This window comes from Thermobia domestica, chromosome 2 (genome assembly GCF_964235325.1).
Source record: "Thermobia domestica chromosome 2, izTheDome1.hap1.1, whole genome shotgun sequence".
Taxonomy (NCBI): Eukaryota; Metazoa; Arthropoda; class Insecta; order Zygentoma; family Lepismatidae; genus Thermobia; species Thermobia domestica.
The window spans coordinates 346,718,397-346,733,869 of record NC_137455.1 but is presented as its reverse complement, the minus strand read 5'-3'; the positions used below and the strand labels follow the sequence as shown (position 1 = coordinate 346,733,869).

The 15,473-nt window shown below is 37.3% G+C and overlaps 1 long non-coding RNA gene across 1 annotated transcript; it reads right to left on the bottom strand.

Annotated features, from left to right (window-relative positions):
• Positions 1-7,792: 7,792 nt before the first annotated feature.
• Positions 7,793-15,001, bottom strand: LOC145679871 (uncharacterized). The gene is made up of 3 exons (XR_014130591.1): positions 14,968-15,001; positions 12,579-12,633; positions 7,793-8,057 (listed from the first exon to the last, which is right to left on the bottom strand). It is a non-coding gene; the product is annotated as an uncharacterized LOC145679871 (long non-coding RNA).
• Between the last annotated feature and the right edge of the window lie 472 nt (positions 15,002-15,473).

Below are 15,473 nucleotides of genomic sequence, written 5' to 3'. Positions count from 1 at the left end.
GATAAAAATCTCTACGGAAACGACGACGTACAGGACGATGTAACGTGTAGGTAGGTTGTTTGTTTAACCAAAGTTTTATTTTGGCTAGAGGTATAGATTTTCCTGTGGCTTGCCATAATTTCTTTGCAGTAGAAAACGATGCAGGATGTGGTGGATTGTAGTAAATGGATTTCAACTTTTTGTTCATGGTTTGTACGTTGACCATTGTGGAATGATACGTTTTCTTTTTGGTCGGACTTCTAAAACATCATCATCATCATCATCATCTTCTTCTTCTCCGGAAGAAAATAATTCAGGTGCCAGTTTTGGTGGTGCAGATCCTTCAGATGCTGTTGTACTATTATGCTTGACAATATAGTTTAATCTTTGTGGATTACCAATCAATTCTTGAAGTGTGTTTGACGATGCAAGGTAGTTGCAAAACAATTCCCAGCCTTGAGGATTAGAATGATTCCTCGGTCTAGTCACATCGCACATTAAATCTACAATATTGGATCCATGTAGTTTATTATCGTTGATGTAAACTGTTCCTTTATGATCCCACGTAATTGCGTCATCTTGTTTTAAACGACGGAATAGTAGTTCGGCTTTCTTACGATACATTTGTGGTATTGCAGCTAAAATTTCTTGTTTCGTGCTATCGTCAACATTCGGGACGTTACCATCAGGTTTCATTGATGTAATTGTAAGTGGTATTGGTTCTTCTTGTTTACGTATCACATAAAGATATTTCTGTAATATTCTATTGTACTGATTCCATTTTTCTTCATCACTTGGATACGATGTATTCAATATAGATTGCATTTCACGATCGAGATTAGATTCTCGATTTTCACTCACACGGGATAATGATGCATGCATTCGTTGAAACATTTCTGGTGGCACTATAACCATCTTCTTGCTATGTTCCATGATGTTTATTGTTTGAAGAAAATACTGGATAACACACTTCCTACAATAGGTGCAAATAATGCAGGTAAGAATCCTCCATGTTGTACGGCTAAATGTTTTTTCTTTTTATGCAATGATTTTGTATTGTCTACGAGATAGCGGAGCGTGTTCTTGTAACGCTTTAATCTTGACTTCTGCGCACTTGTCAGTGGAACATTGCCTTTTAAGACATTATAACAACATTCACAAATACTATGAATTAATGAAGCGTCTGCATTGGCAATAATAGCTTTACGCAATCTTGGTTTAGCTTTGTGCAGAGCACGTAGCAGATCAGCGTGTTTCACTGTAGGAGACATCGTGACAGACTAAGTCATTCTTTTCACATGCACAATAATTTAAACATGTTTTGATGGTACATAAACATAATGATGCAAATCGTCGGGAAAAATATTTGTACGAAATCGCATTTCATCGGGTGTATCTTGTTTAAGATCCATCAGTAAATAACCATGTGGATTTCTTGTTGCGTCTGCATAACTTTCTTGTAGAAACAGTGGATGCTCAGGCATGATTTGATAACTCATATGCTTGATTTGTGACTTGTCACGTGGATTTTTAAACAACACCAAATACGAACAATTTAAACTCATATTTCTATTTGCTTTACTTTGATGAAATACATTTTGTGTTATAAAAATCACACTAATATTTCGATGATGTGATCCTTTTGTGAACATATCAAAAATATCACTATTCACTTCTCGCATATGGTCATCAATAATAATCAAATGTGGTTCATCTTGAGGCTGAAAATCTTTCATTCGTGGAAGTCCTTCGTGAAATTCTACTGGAACCGGCATTGTTACATACACGTCTTGCCATTCTGCATAATACCAGTATATCTTACGAAATATTGCATTGATGGTTGGGAGATGTGACAGTAATCGCTTTACAAAATACGTTTTTCCACACCCACTAGGCCCTGCGAGAATACAGGTAAATGGATGTTTCCACTGTGTATCCATGATGAACACTAACACCTTGTTTCAAAATGATGCGTATTTAAAGCGAGTACAAACATTTTTTGTTTTAGTTTGTAAAATCTTGCACTCACTGGTGTGAAAAGGAAAAAACCGTTCATCTGTTTATTGAATAGTTGAAAACCGTTTATTTGATAATCGAATAGTTGAAAACCGTTTATTTGTTAATCGAATAGTTAAAAACCGGATAAAGTTTAACGGTTAACCGTGAAAGCTGATCACTGTTTGATTTAAATTCTATTTGAAAAATATTTCGTTTCAGATTTGTTTTGAAATTTTTGTTTCAAAAATTGTTTGAAAATTTTTTTTTCAAAATTTTTTCAAATTTTTTGTTTGAAATTTTTGTTTGTAAATTTATTGTTTCAAATTTTTTGCTGAAAATTTTTCGTTTCAAAATTTTTGTTTGAAATTTTTTCGTTTCAAAATTTTTTCGTTTCAAATTTTTGTTTTGAAAATTTTTTAGTTTCAAGATTTTTGTTTTGATTTTTTTTAGTTTGAAAGGTGAAAAAAAGTTTTAAATGCCATGAATCTTGTTCAAAGTTTCCATCTAATTCCTAGAGAACATTGACCAGGGACCTCGTCGCGCATCAAAACGAAATCATTGATCACGTGACTGTACTACACCCGAAGGGTCCTACCAAATTGAAAGGGGATACCCGTCCATACCTTATAACCTTATCAAATAGGATAATTGAGTCAGTAACCGAACACGTGGTTGTACTTAAAAATTTGACAATAGGACCACCGAAACATATTGAGGTCCTGTACTATGCTTAAATTGGACAATTTCAGTGGACCCCCATTGCCAAAATTTAAGTAGGGTGCAACAATATACCCATGGTTTATGATAGGAAATTGACACCTGTAATCATATAAGGTAATAGAATCTCATCAAAGGGGATAAAGTGGACCAAAAACCAAACACGTGGTATAACATATTTCTTACGTTTATATTTTGGCAATTTTGTACCCCTAAAAGGGAACGATGTGGACCATCCAAATTTATCATGATACATATTGAGGTCCTGTACTATAATACCAAATCACAGTGGTTCAGAACGAGCAAAAAGCTGGCCAAAACCCAATTTTCGAAAATTGCGTTAGAAGGATACTGATTTAGTGTGTGGGTTAAGAAATATCCAAAGTTTACTATATACAAACAATGAACATGAGTAACATGTAATGAGTGAGTTAGAAAGGGTGGAAGTTAACCATTGTGAGCATGTTTCTGAAATAGTTGCCAAATAGAGTAATTGACATTCAAGTTCATGGCTTGATACCTACGAATATGTGGTTACAAGAAACATTTGTTATATATGGCACCAATATAACTCTCAAGCACTGCAACTATGCAAAGTGACTATGCAGTATCTTCCATATGTACGTTTCCTCGAACAAAATACGTTAATGTGGCAAAATCTCACTTGTGTTAACAGAAGGTTCACAAAACTACAGAGATTTAGTATAGTGCCCAGCGTTCCCCAGCGGAGTTGTTGAAATGGTCCGAAAGAATAATCCATGGTGAATTGTTTTTCATGAAGTTTAGGTGCGAATATGTGCGAATTCGTGAAATATGTGTTTCTTTGTGATTGTGTGTGGTGACAGTACAACGAAATTAACAATTCTTAGTTTTTACTTGCAGGAAGTCTGTAGTTTATCATAAAGCCGAGACACATCCAACTCTATGAGAAAACGAGATAAATGAAAGGACATTGTCAGAGAGAGCAAACACAGAATGTCCAAACCTGGGTTTTGACGCAATTGGACATTTGTGATCATCCAGCCTGGGTTAGTGAAACATTCGAAGGAATGTTTCCAGGTTTTGCAGCAAGTGCACCAAAAACTGTATAAGAGTGGCAGAAATCATGACATATTTCTGAAGACACATACAGAATGGCTTGAGGGAAGAGAACTGACGTTTACAGTCTAGAAACAGATGTAACGTCGATCAAATTCTAGCGGTCGTCCATCGAACGATTTCAGAGAATCTAGTGACAGAACCAAAGGGAGCAAAACGCGGGACTTACATGCACCTGCAAGTATATCGGAACTGGCTTTTGCTGCCAAAGTGAGTCGTCGGACATCAGGACAAAAAGATGCAGCAAAAGTGCTTCATGAAGTGACAGAAACAATTCCGACTAGAGCTTGTAAGATGAGACAAGCGTTTGTGAGCCCAAAGGACCAATGTATTTCACCCAAACCGTACACCAAAGAAGAGGTGCTTGCATTATTTCTCGATGTTAAGTTAACCAATAGCCTATACAAATGTATACGAGTTGGTGCCAAAACATGCAACGCAGACATTTATCCAAGGTATCACCAATTACTCACGGAAACATGAGATTCAGAAGCAGTTGAGAGAAAAAGTAGACGTTACTGTTGATAGACGCAAAGCAGGAGGCAGTGGAAAGAGCAATGTATGGAACACTACAAGGAAATTTTTGCGGATCCACACCAATCTTCATAAATAACAGGATTTCTGAACAACTGATTACACGTTTTTTGGTGAATACTATCTGTAATCAACTCTGGACTTGATATTGATCCCAAGACTTTTAACAGTTATGCACTTGAGACAGCCAAACTCTTTGTTCATCTTTACAGTTGGTTCTATATGCCTGCTAGTGTCCACAAAATACTTGTTCATGAGTTGGCTGTGATACAGAATGCCATTTGGCCAATAGGTCAGCCTTCTGAAGAGACACGGAATAAAGACTTACGAACATTTCGGGAAGATCACTCGCGCAAATTCTCTCGCACTATTACGAATCAGGATATATTGCATATACTTCTGATTACTTCTGATCCCTTTCTTTCGAGTATTAGGCACGTGGCTACCGGGAAAACAAAACGTTGCTTGTCACACAAAGGATGACTACTGTTGAAGATGTCGGAGCGTGGAGGGGAAATAGCCAACGCCGCGTCCAACAGCCAAAATAATGAAGGCATCCGATCTGCATTCAGTGATATTGACTATGACAGTGATCATTGACGTACAGATGTGGTTGACAAAATCAGTTCTCGTTTTTCATTTGTGTGTGAGTGTAATGAAGACTTGTATGTATGAGTGTAATAAGATTAGTACATGTGAGTGTACTGATATATTGCATACGAATACGCAGTACTTTGTCAGTGTTTACAAACTTTCCTACTAACTTATTTTTGCAGATAAGGCTAGTGCAACCGAACGATGAACGTTTTCGTTAATTCTTAATACTATAAATATACAATTCTCACATATTTGGGACTTTAGAAGCATTTTGTACATTTTTATAACCAATTATAGGTTTTGGCCAGGTTTTTGCTCATTCTGAACCAGGTTTTTGCTCATTTGCAAATGTTTAAATTGGGCATTTTCCAAAATTTAAGGGGTGGGCCAAGGTACCCCTCCCGGGGTGCACCAATATACCCATGTTTTATGAAAGGTAATGAACCCTGTATACGCCCATATAACCATATAGGATAATAACGCCTCATCAAAGGCGATAAATTAGGTCAAAAGACCAAACACGTGGTTGTACTAAAATTTGGCAATTTTGTACCCCTAAAAGGGAACGAGGTGGACCACCCAAATTTATAGTGATACATACTAGGGTTCTATACTATTATACCAAGTGTTTAAATTGGGCAATTTCTAAAATTGAAGGGGTGGGCCAAGGTACCCCTCCCAGAATTTAAAGGGGTGCACCAATATACCCATGTCTTATGAAAGGTAATAGACTCCTGTATACGCTCATATAAACATATAAGGTAATAGGACCTCATCCAAGGGGATAAATTAGGTCGAAAACCAAACACGTGGTACAACGTATTGCTTACGTTTATATTTTTGGCAATTTGGTACCCTTAGAAGGAAATGTAGTGGACCACCCAAATTTATCATAATACATATTAGGGTCCTGTACTATAATACCAAATGTTTAAATTGGGCAATTTCCAAAATTTAAGGGGTGGGACAAGTTACCCCTCCCAAATTTTTCAAGGGGTGCATTAATATACCCATATGTTATGAAAGCTAATGGACCCCTGTATACGCCCATATAACTATATAGATAATAACATCTCATGAAAGGGGATAAATTAGGTCAAAAACCCCCGAAATTTGACTTTTTGGCAATTTTTTACCCATAAAAGGGAACGACATAGACCCCCAATACTGATAGAGGTACATACTATGGTCCTAGGCTACCACACCCAATTTTTAGATTTGGCAATTTCCAAAATTTAAGGGGTGGTCCTATGTACCCCTGCCAAAATTTAGGGTGTAGGCCAAGGTACCCCTGCCAAAATTTAGAGGGGGTGGTCCTAGGTACCCCTAGGTCATTGACCCCGGGCCAAGGTCATTGACCTTTGACCTATGACGTCACAAAGGTCGGGGTCAAAGTCCAAAATGGCCTCAAGTACCGCGATTACTACTCTAGGGTTCGCAGATTATCACAATTAAGACTGGGACACTCAGAAAATTGACATCAGTCATAGTTGTATACTTTTTTTTTCTGGAATACCGTATAAGAATTAATTAAATCATAGGTAAACATTTACCAAATTAGAGTGACGGATAGTAAATTATCCCAATAGTTGAGTATTGATGAAAAATAAAAGTGATATTTTTTAAGTATCACAGGAATGATATTAACTTGGGGTTTGAAGAAAACCTAAAACATGGAAGTTTCGAGTAATTTTAGGGGCAGAGACAGATGATGTAACCAGATGCATCATTTAGGGGGGCAAGGAAGGGCAATAGCCCCCCTGAGTTAGAGATTTATGTAGATTTTATCAATAAAATAGTAATAAATCAGTGAAAACGCGAAAGTTCATTTATATGAAGGAGTCTGCCTCCTCTCCCCAAGCAAAATCTGAAATGACGCTCTGAGATGTAACCAGGATGTCTGGGATGTCGGGGAGATTGTAAGTAACACGAACAAGTTCATCTTACTCAGCCTCAAAGCTTTTAATTGTGTCATATCATACAAGAAAGGATTTCTTATCCGTACATTTTCTGCATCTGATGGTGGGAAGTAATCTCTGGACCAAGGCGCTAATCATTCAGATGTTCAACGATATCACGTTGAACGTCTTGTAGCAACTCTTTATAAGCCGATTTCAGGAGTGACTTCAGTGTTGGGAAGGTACTCAGACCAGAGTAGAAAAAGTGAGGGGGAACGCGGGAGAACGCCGTTTTATTACTTCCAAGAATTAATACACTATGCGATCAAAAGTATCCGGACACCTGGCTGAAAATGACTTACAAGTTCTTGGCGCCCTTCATCGGTACTGCTGGAATTCAATATGATGTTGGCCCACCCTTAGCCTTGATGACAGTTTCCACTCTCGCAAGCATATTTTCAACCAGGTGCTGGAAGGTTTCTTGCGGAATGGCAGCCCATTCTAGACGGAGTGCTGGACTGAGTAGAGGTATCGATGTAGGTCGGTAAGGCTTGTCACGAAGTCGGCGTTCCAAAACATCCCAAAGGTGTTCTATAGGATTCAAATCAGGACTCTGTGCAGGCCAGTCCACTACAGGGATGTTATGGTCGTGTAACCACTCCGCCACAGGCCGTGCAGTATGAACAGGTGCTCGATCATGTTGAAAGATGTAATCGCTATCCCCGAATTGCTCTTCAACAGTGGGAAGCAAGAAGGTGCTTAAAACATCAATGTACGCGCTGTGAGAGTGCCACGCAAAACAACAAAGGGTGCAAGCCCCCTTCAAGAAAACCATGACCACACCATAACATCACCACCTCCGAATTTTATTGTTGGCACTATACACGCTGACAGATGACGTAAACAAATTTTTACGAGACAAACAATATTTACTAAATGAAAAAGACTCATTTAAAATAATGTAGTATTTATTGAGTATTGCAGAACATGCTTCAGTGTAAGAGATAAGATTTCTTGAAATGTCCTGATGGATAACCAATGCAAGTAAACCAATTAAGACCGCTGATTTATTCATTGTTTAACCAACAATTCCTCCAACGATTCCGCCTCCAAGAGACCCAAATCCTCCATAACCATGAGGGAATCCATATCCAGATGCTAATCCGTAGCCATGAAGGCCGTAGATTCCTGGGTAGTGGCCATGGCTAATGCCGTAACCGTAGCTACTTACACCACCTGGAAAGATGAAACACGGTAAAGTTATATAGTATTGGAATCTAATGAGTTGAATAAATAACTAATTTACTCTTTGGCCCACGAAACCTGAATGATCAATGCTAAATTCACAAGAGCTTTCCACTGAGTTTTGTCCTTATCCAACTGGACCCAGTTTCAGCCTTGTAATCATTATTCTGTGATATTCATCTGAATATTGCTCTCCGATCTGTATCTAGATCTTTTTACAATTGGGGTTTCAGTTAAAATTTTGAAAACGTCCCTACTTTCTCCCGTTCTACTTAGATAAATTGTCCACCTGAACCTCCTAGACTTGAACACTCTAACAATGTTAGATAAACAGTGTAAATTATGTAGTTGTTCGCAATGAAGTTTCCACAACCATATTTCACAACCATACAGTACATATTACATTTATCGTTTTATATATTTTAAGCTTCAAATTCTGCGACAGAATTCGCAAAGACCAAACAATTTGGACTGAACTTATAACACAAATTATCTGCTTCTAGTTGACATTTAATTTCTTTGTGGATATGGTTATGATCCGTTAATGTTAATTCTAGATATTTGAAACTGTCCACTTTATAGAAAGTATTACTTGATATATTGATGTCTCCATAATTTGCAATATTACCGTCACGGCGGATTTTTAATGTATTTAGTTTTCTCTGTGTTTACTTCTATACCCATGTTCCTGCAGGTGTTTAATAAAACCTCTGCATATCTTTCTATTATCTTCATAGGCCTATAATCTCGTATCAATATGGTATCATCAGCATAAAAAATAACCTAATAATTGCCATTCAGCTTTAGGCTCTGGTTGCTATCCTTAATTTTCGTTATAGCATATTCTGCAAGAAAATTGAATAACAATGACGATAACGCATCTCCTTGTCTCGGGCCATTCTTGATGTGAAAAGTCATGCACAAGTATTTCTTTCTAGTTTACTTTGGGTTTAAACACATCTTTACTAATGGAACTAAACCTGCTTGTGTACCAAATTCAGTATGAATGTTATACAATGTTTCCCTCCTAATCGAGCCGTAGTCCTTTCTGAAATCAATAAATAATTTATGTACTGCATGAGCTCAGCGGGGAATCGAACCTGCGTATCCCATGCCAAAGGCGCGTACGCTATCCACTTAGGCACAATGAAGCTCTTTCAGCGAATTATATTACACCAAAGATATATATATATATATATATATATATATATATATATATATATATATATATATATATACAGGGTGTTCCGGGAGGAAGTGGCAATATTTTGGGAAATTGTAGTATGGATAATTCTACTTAAAAGTTCATGTTACCATGTGTCCTGTTAGAAACAGGTTTGAAACCATTTTTGATCTTATATTCCTAACTGCTCACCCTGTAGTTAGTCGAGAGAGATGATAATTACCGCATTTGAATGGTGATAGAAAGGCCTTTATAACTGTATGCAGCATATGACACTCGTAACGCTGAAAAGGAATTTATTGAAGGAAATGTGGAAACAATAAAATTATTTTAAGATGATTTAAGTTAAGTGGATGGGAACACATATTCCTAAAGTTCCCTCAAATAGTTCCATTCCAAAGACACCATGGTCACGTGCTGCACACCATTGAAAAGGTCATTCGATTACCATTCAAATTCCTATTTATCACCTCTGTACAATAACTACAATGTGAGCAATAAGAATCCTAAAGTAAAAAAGTGGTTCATATCATGTACTTCTCAAACCATTGAGAATACGACACATGCATGGGAACTTTTTTGCTTAGAATCATTAATAGTACCATTTCCCAAAGTATAATAACTTCCTCCAGTTGCACCCTGTATACAGTGATGATTCTAGAGGACTACAGAATTTTCACTTCAGTTAGCTCTTTTTAACATTAATCCTACTTGGATTTCATTTAATTGTACTCCTTCTGTAATACTTCCTTTTCTGAAAAGTAGGACTGAAATCAGCTACACATTCTTTCTCAAAAAACCTGACAATGCTCTCCATGTGAAACTTTCTTGTCTCAAAATCGTACTAAGCTATTCCAATGTTTTTTTTTTTTCACTTGAGATAAAGGCCTACAGTCAAGCAAGATTCATTTTTAGTAATTCAATTTCTATTACATGAAGAGTAAATAGCTTTAAAAATAATTATTTGTGACCAGGATTATTTGAACAAGACAGTACCTTAGACCTTCAGCATAATGTAGAGTCAAAATTATATGAGATCTCATCGGACATCGAATACTTGTTTCTTCTATCTCTAACCATTCCAGTTAGTCATAACGGAGCATTAGTAATATATTGGACTACTATTCCGAAGTATGAGTGAATTCTAAAATTTCGTTACTTTCTGACAAACATTTATTTAGAAGTGTTCTCCATTCAGGCCCGTATCCAGGGGGGGTCTAGGGGGCCGATCCCCTAAATTTTCGCTGCCCCCTGAAAATTTCACGGTAGGCTTGCAAATGAACTATAATATGATGATAAACTATAATATGGTTGGATCGGGTCCCCCCCGTGCCGGGCGCCCCCTACATTTTTGGGCTGGCTACCGGGCTGTCTCCATTGCAGACTATAAGAAAAATCAGTAATATTTATATAATATTGGAAAGTATTGCACGTATAGAATTACGTATATAGTAGTAAAGGATGCCAACTCTGAAAAATAAAATTAGCGGCACTCCTTTACGTATTACGTCCTCAGCTACGATATATAAGTACACGAAGTTTGAAACATGAAACACGAGTATTGCAAAGTCAATAACGATAAAAATAAGTACACAGTAAAATAAATTAGAAACTACGAGGGTGGACTGAAATGTTCGTGTCCTGACTAGAAAGAAAGCAATTATTTTATGTTTGTGTACGTTAGCTACGTAGCTATTTCTGTTGGTAGTCAGTGTGTAAAATTCAATTTCTCTAGTATTTCAGGCGAGGAGTTTATAAGGTGCTAAGTCGGAGGAAGTGAAAGAAATTTGTGATATGTGACTCGTGACAGCAAAAGGAACCATCAGTGTGCGGGAGTTACGTAACCAAAACAATGGTGGATGCACAACATCCATATCCCACGCAACTATAGAGCGTACACTGGCACGAATGCAGTTCCACAGCAGACAACACACTCCTCACCGCCGACTTTGTCGCTTTTCGGCACAGGAACACGCCAATTCGTCCATAGATTATTCAAAATGAGTGTGTTGATCCGATAAATCACGGTTTGTACTACTCCTTTTGTACGGGCGTGTGGGGTGCATGTGTGGCGTCAACAGCACCAAGTTACTATGAATCCCTCGCGCATGGTGCGTACTGTACAGGCAGGTGGGGCGGTTGTAAGATTTAAGGATGCTTCTGTTAACATGGACTGTTACTGTTTGTGTGTATGAACTACAGTGAGATATCCATTGTATACCTGCAGGTGTTAGAGAATTACGTAACCCTACAATACAACAATTCTACCCCAAATACTACAATGCACTGTGCCACCAAGCCAGGACTTTACTTACTTGGCTTAGGGAACATTCCACTGAGCTACAGCGTATGAATTTGCCCCTTAAGTCAAAGAATTTTAATTCTATAGAACATTTATGGAATGTTGCAGAAAGAGTTCCTCGCACCATGACTCCGGCATCAACATTTGTGGTCTCATTTTGGGATGCCATCAGGAGTATAAAGTGTCAGATTCCCGTGGAAATATATCAGCAACTACCAGAATCCATGCCACGCCGTGTCCAGGTCGTCCACTGGGCAAAAGGTGGATCAACAAAGTATTAGGTAGGTGGTCGCAATTCAGTGAGCATTCAGTGTATTATCTTGCTATACAATAGAATAAAACATTTTTCGAACTCAGGGGAGGAGGAACTTACCTTCCCCAGATGACGTCCCTGTTTTAATGAAAAATTCTAATTGCAGTTTCACTTGTTGGTTTTTGATGTAAATAACGTATTTAATAGATTTTATCACTCACTTCAACTTTCAACATCCTGAACCAAAAAGGTATACGCCGGTCAGTAATGTGCACATGGAATATTTATTTTACTCAAATGTATCTTATACTGATGATAGGCACATTAATTTTGAGTTGCAATAAAAATATATTGTTACAAAAAAGTGATGGAGCTCCCTCGTGGCTAAGCGGTTAGCGTACGCGCCTTTGGCGTGGGAGACCCGGGTTCAATTCCCGGCGGAAATTCATGTGGTTCGGATTCCACGTTAATCAGTAGGTCCACGTCTCATATAGCCTCGCTGCTGAAAGGGACGCTAAACTAAAATCAACTCAACTCAACTCAAAAAAGTGATGAATCGTTAGTCTTATGCAAGCTGTTGTTGTTTCACAAAGCTTAAGTATTGCATGCCAATAGCAGGCTTTGAACACAAATAAGAATTTTTAAAAAAAAAATAAAAAAAATGTTTAAAAATCTAAATAACTTCTATTCTGAATTCTAATTTTAGATGCAAAAGTTAGCCTAAAAGAATGTGCATTACACAAATATGGCAAACAAGGAATTTGCTTAACTTACCATATCCAATACCCTGAACAGCCAAGATACAAGCAACCAGCACAAGGAAAGTAATCTGTAAAACAATTCAAATCTAATATTAATACCTCGTACATAGGTATTAATTGCGTATTCTTTCATTTATAAAATACTCAGGTCAATCGACTTTAGGTCGTAGCTAATAAAAACTCTTCAATAAAACTCGAATCAGTGTTTCTAATTTTTAATACGTTTGGTTCACAAAAACTTCATTATTTTTCATCATGTCTCCATCCGTCCGGTAGACAAGACCATGTCTGTTCGTGCGCACATCCATTCCGAAGACAAAACTAAATCTGTCTGTGTGTACACCCGGTCGGCAGACAAAACCATGTCTGTCCGGGTATACATCCACTCGCCAGATAAGACTATGTCTTTTCGTATGTATATCAGTCCGGGAGAAAAGATCATACCTATTCGTATGTACATCCGTTCGGGAGATAAGACCATGTCTAGCCGTGTGTGCATCCACCTGGAGACAAGACTATGTCTGTTCGTATGTACACTCATTTCCAAAATTATTGTCGCATCTCTATAAATATGTTGTTATAGGAATATAATTTGATAACGAATTCGCTCGGTATTTTTTATAATGTAAGTATGCGTATAATCGACAAAGACATGTATGTGGCAAATTTCATGTCAAAAGAGCAATAAATAAGAACAATAAAACGGAAATAAATCTTTCTTGTTCATGTAGCAACATTTTGTTTTAGCCATTCTAATTTTCGTATTTATAATTCTTTTCCTATGAAATTTACCACAAATATACATTTCCCGATTATACACATAGTATCAGTATTAAGAGTACCCTGCAAAATTATTATCAAATTATATTCTTAGAAGAAGACAGTTATAGATATGCGACAATCATTTTGGACATGAGTGTACATCAGTCCGGGAGACAAAATGATGTCTATTCGTGTGTACATCCGTCCGGGAGATAAGACCATGTCTAGCCGTGCGTGCATCCGTTTGGGAGACAAGACTATGTCTGTTCGTAAGTACATCAGTCAGGGAGACAAGATCATGTCTATTCGTGTGTAAATCCATTCGGGAGATAAGACCATATCTAGCTGTGTGTACATCCGTCTAGGAGCCAGACTATGTATGTTTGTGTGTACTCCGTTTGGAACACAAGACCATGTCTGTCACTATGTACAAGATAGCCCGGGAGACAAGACTATCTTATTCCTCTGTCTCTGTGTCAATCCGTTCGGGAGACAAGACTATCTCTATCCCTGTGTCAGTCTGTGCGGAGACAAAAAGTCTGAAGTACTACGTGATGGATAATTGTCAATTTTCGTAGGATATAGAAGGTTAAAAATTAGAAATCGAGTTCGTTGATAGAGACGATATCGAACCCGGAAGTTGTAGAAATCAACCATTTCCGGTTTTAACGTTGATTCTGTAGAGCAAAAACGGTAAAGCAAGCGAGAAGCGATTTCCTACAAGCGAGAAGCGATTAAGTGTGTCAAGAATACATTTCATGTGTATCCCCAACTCTCTACTAAAACCGGAAGTTGTAGAAATCCACTGTAACTTCCGGGTTTCAATATTGGTCTACGATTGGAAACGATTGGAAAAACAAGAAACATTTTTGTTTTTTGGAATCGATTTATTGTTCTTAGAATCGATACTATTACCTTTCTTAGCCTTTTCAAATCGGAAGTGACAGAAATCAACGACTTCCGGTTTTAACGTTGATCTCTATAGAGTAAGAAGGATAACAGATAGCGAGAAACGTTTTCTGGAATCAATTAATTATCGGACTTCCTGTTTCAATATTAGTTGAAAAAATATCGCACCTTACAAATCAAACCCCTTCATGTAGTTATCACGTGCCATTGCTCCCTGTTTAAAACACAGTTTCTTACTTAATTGTACGTAAACTAAAATATAATTAATTGATTAACTTGTGCAGTACTTATCTCCTTCGTCAGAAGCGAGGCAATATAGGACAGTCCTACGGTTTAAGTTGAACTTGATCCATTCTAGTACGTTCAAGATGATCCCTGATTCGGAATCGAACCTGGGATCTCATGCACCAAATGCACATTGTAGTGACAAGATCAGCGGCAGAAGCACCAAACATAAACAGTTTAAGGATTAGTAAGAATTAGTTTACGTGATTTTTTTTTTTTTTTTTTTTTTTTGTAACAGTGCGGTCACATTCTATTAATAAAAAGATGCGAATATAAGACTCTTTCACTGCATGAAAACCAGCTGTTTGGATTATTACTACTAGCACAGAGTCTTTTAGGAAACATAATTAACCTGTTATGTATCAATACACCTTACAATTTCTGATGCTAATAATTTATATTAATTTCTGGCACTATTATTTTTAAATACAACGTAATAATCTTACCTGGGCGAGGAAAGCCATTGCGGATATGATTGTTCCTGATATTCACAAAGAACTGATTATATTGCATACACTAGTAGCTTCTTTTATACCTAAATGAAGTAAGAAAGTTGATCACATAGAGAAATTACCACCGAGAGGAAGCATCAAGATTTAATTTCCTTTATTTTCCTAATTAATTTGTTCATTAGAAACTTTCCAGTTGTTGAGAGTAAGAGAATGAATATATATATTTTTTAAAAAAACGTGTAAGTGGAAATTATTATATTGATTAGTCAGAGGGTAGCTATGAAGGTCTAGAGCAGGCTTTTTCAGTCTGTTTCACATCACAATCTCCATTTTATTATATCCTCTTGACAGCTATCCCCTAAGTAATTTAGATTTGTAATAAGCTTTCTCATAACTGCTGCTTATCGCATTTGACGCAAAGTGAAGTCACACCAGGGTCAGGATTAACATTGGTCCTAATTTTGAATTGTATCCCACTATGCAGTTTTTCACCAGTTGTA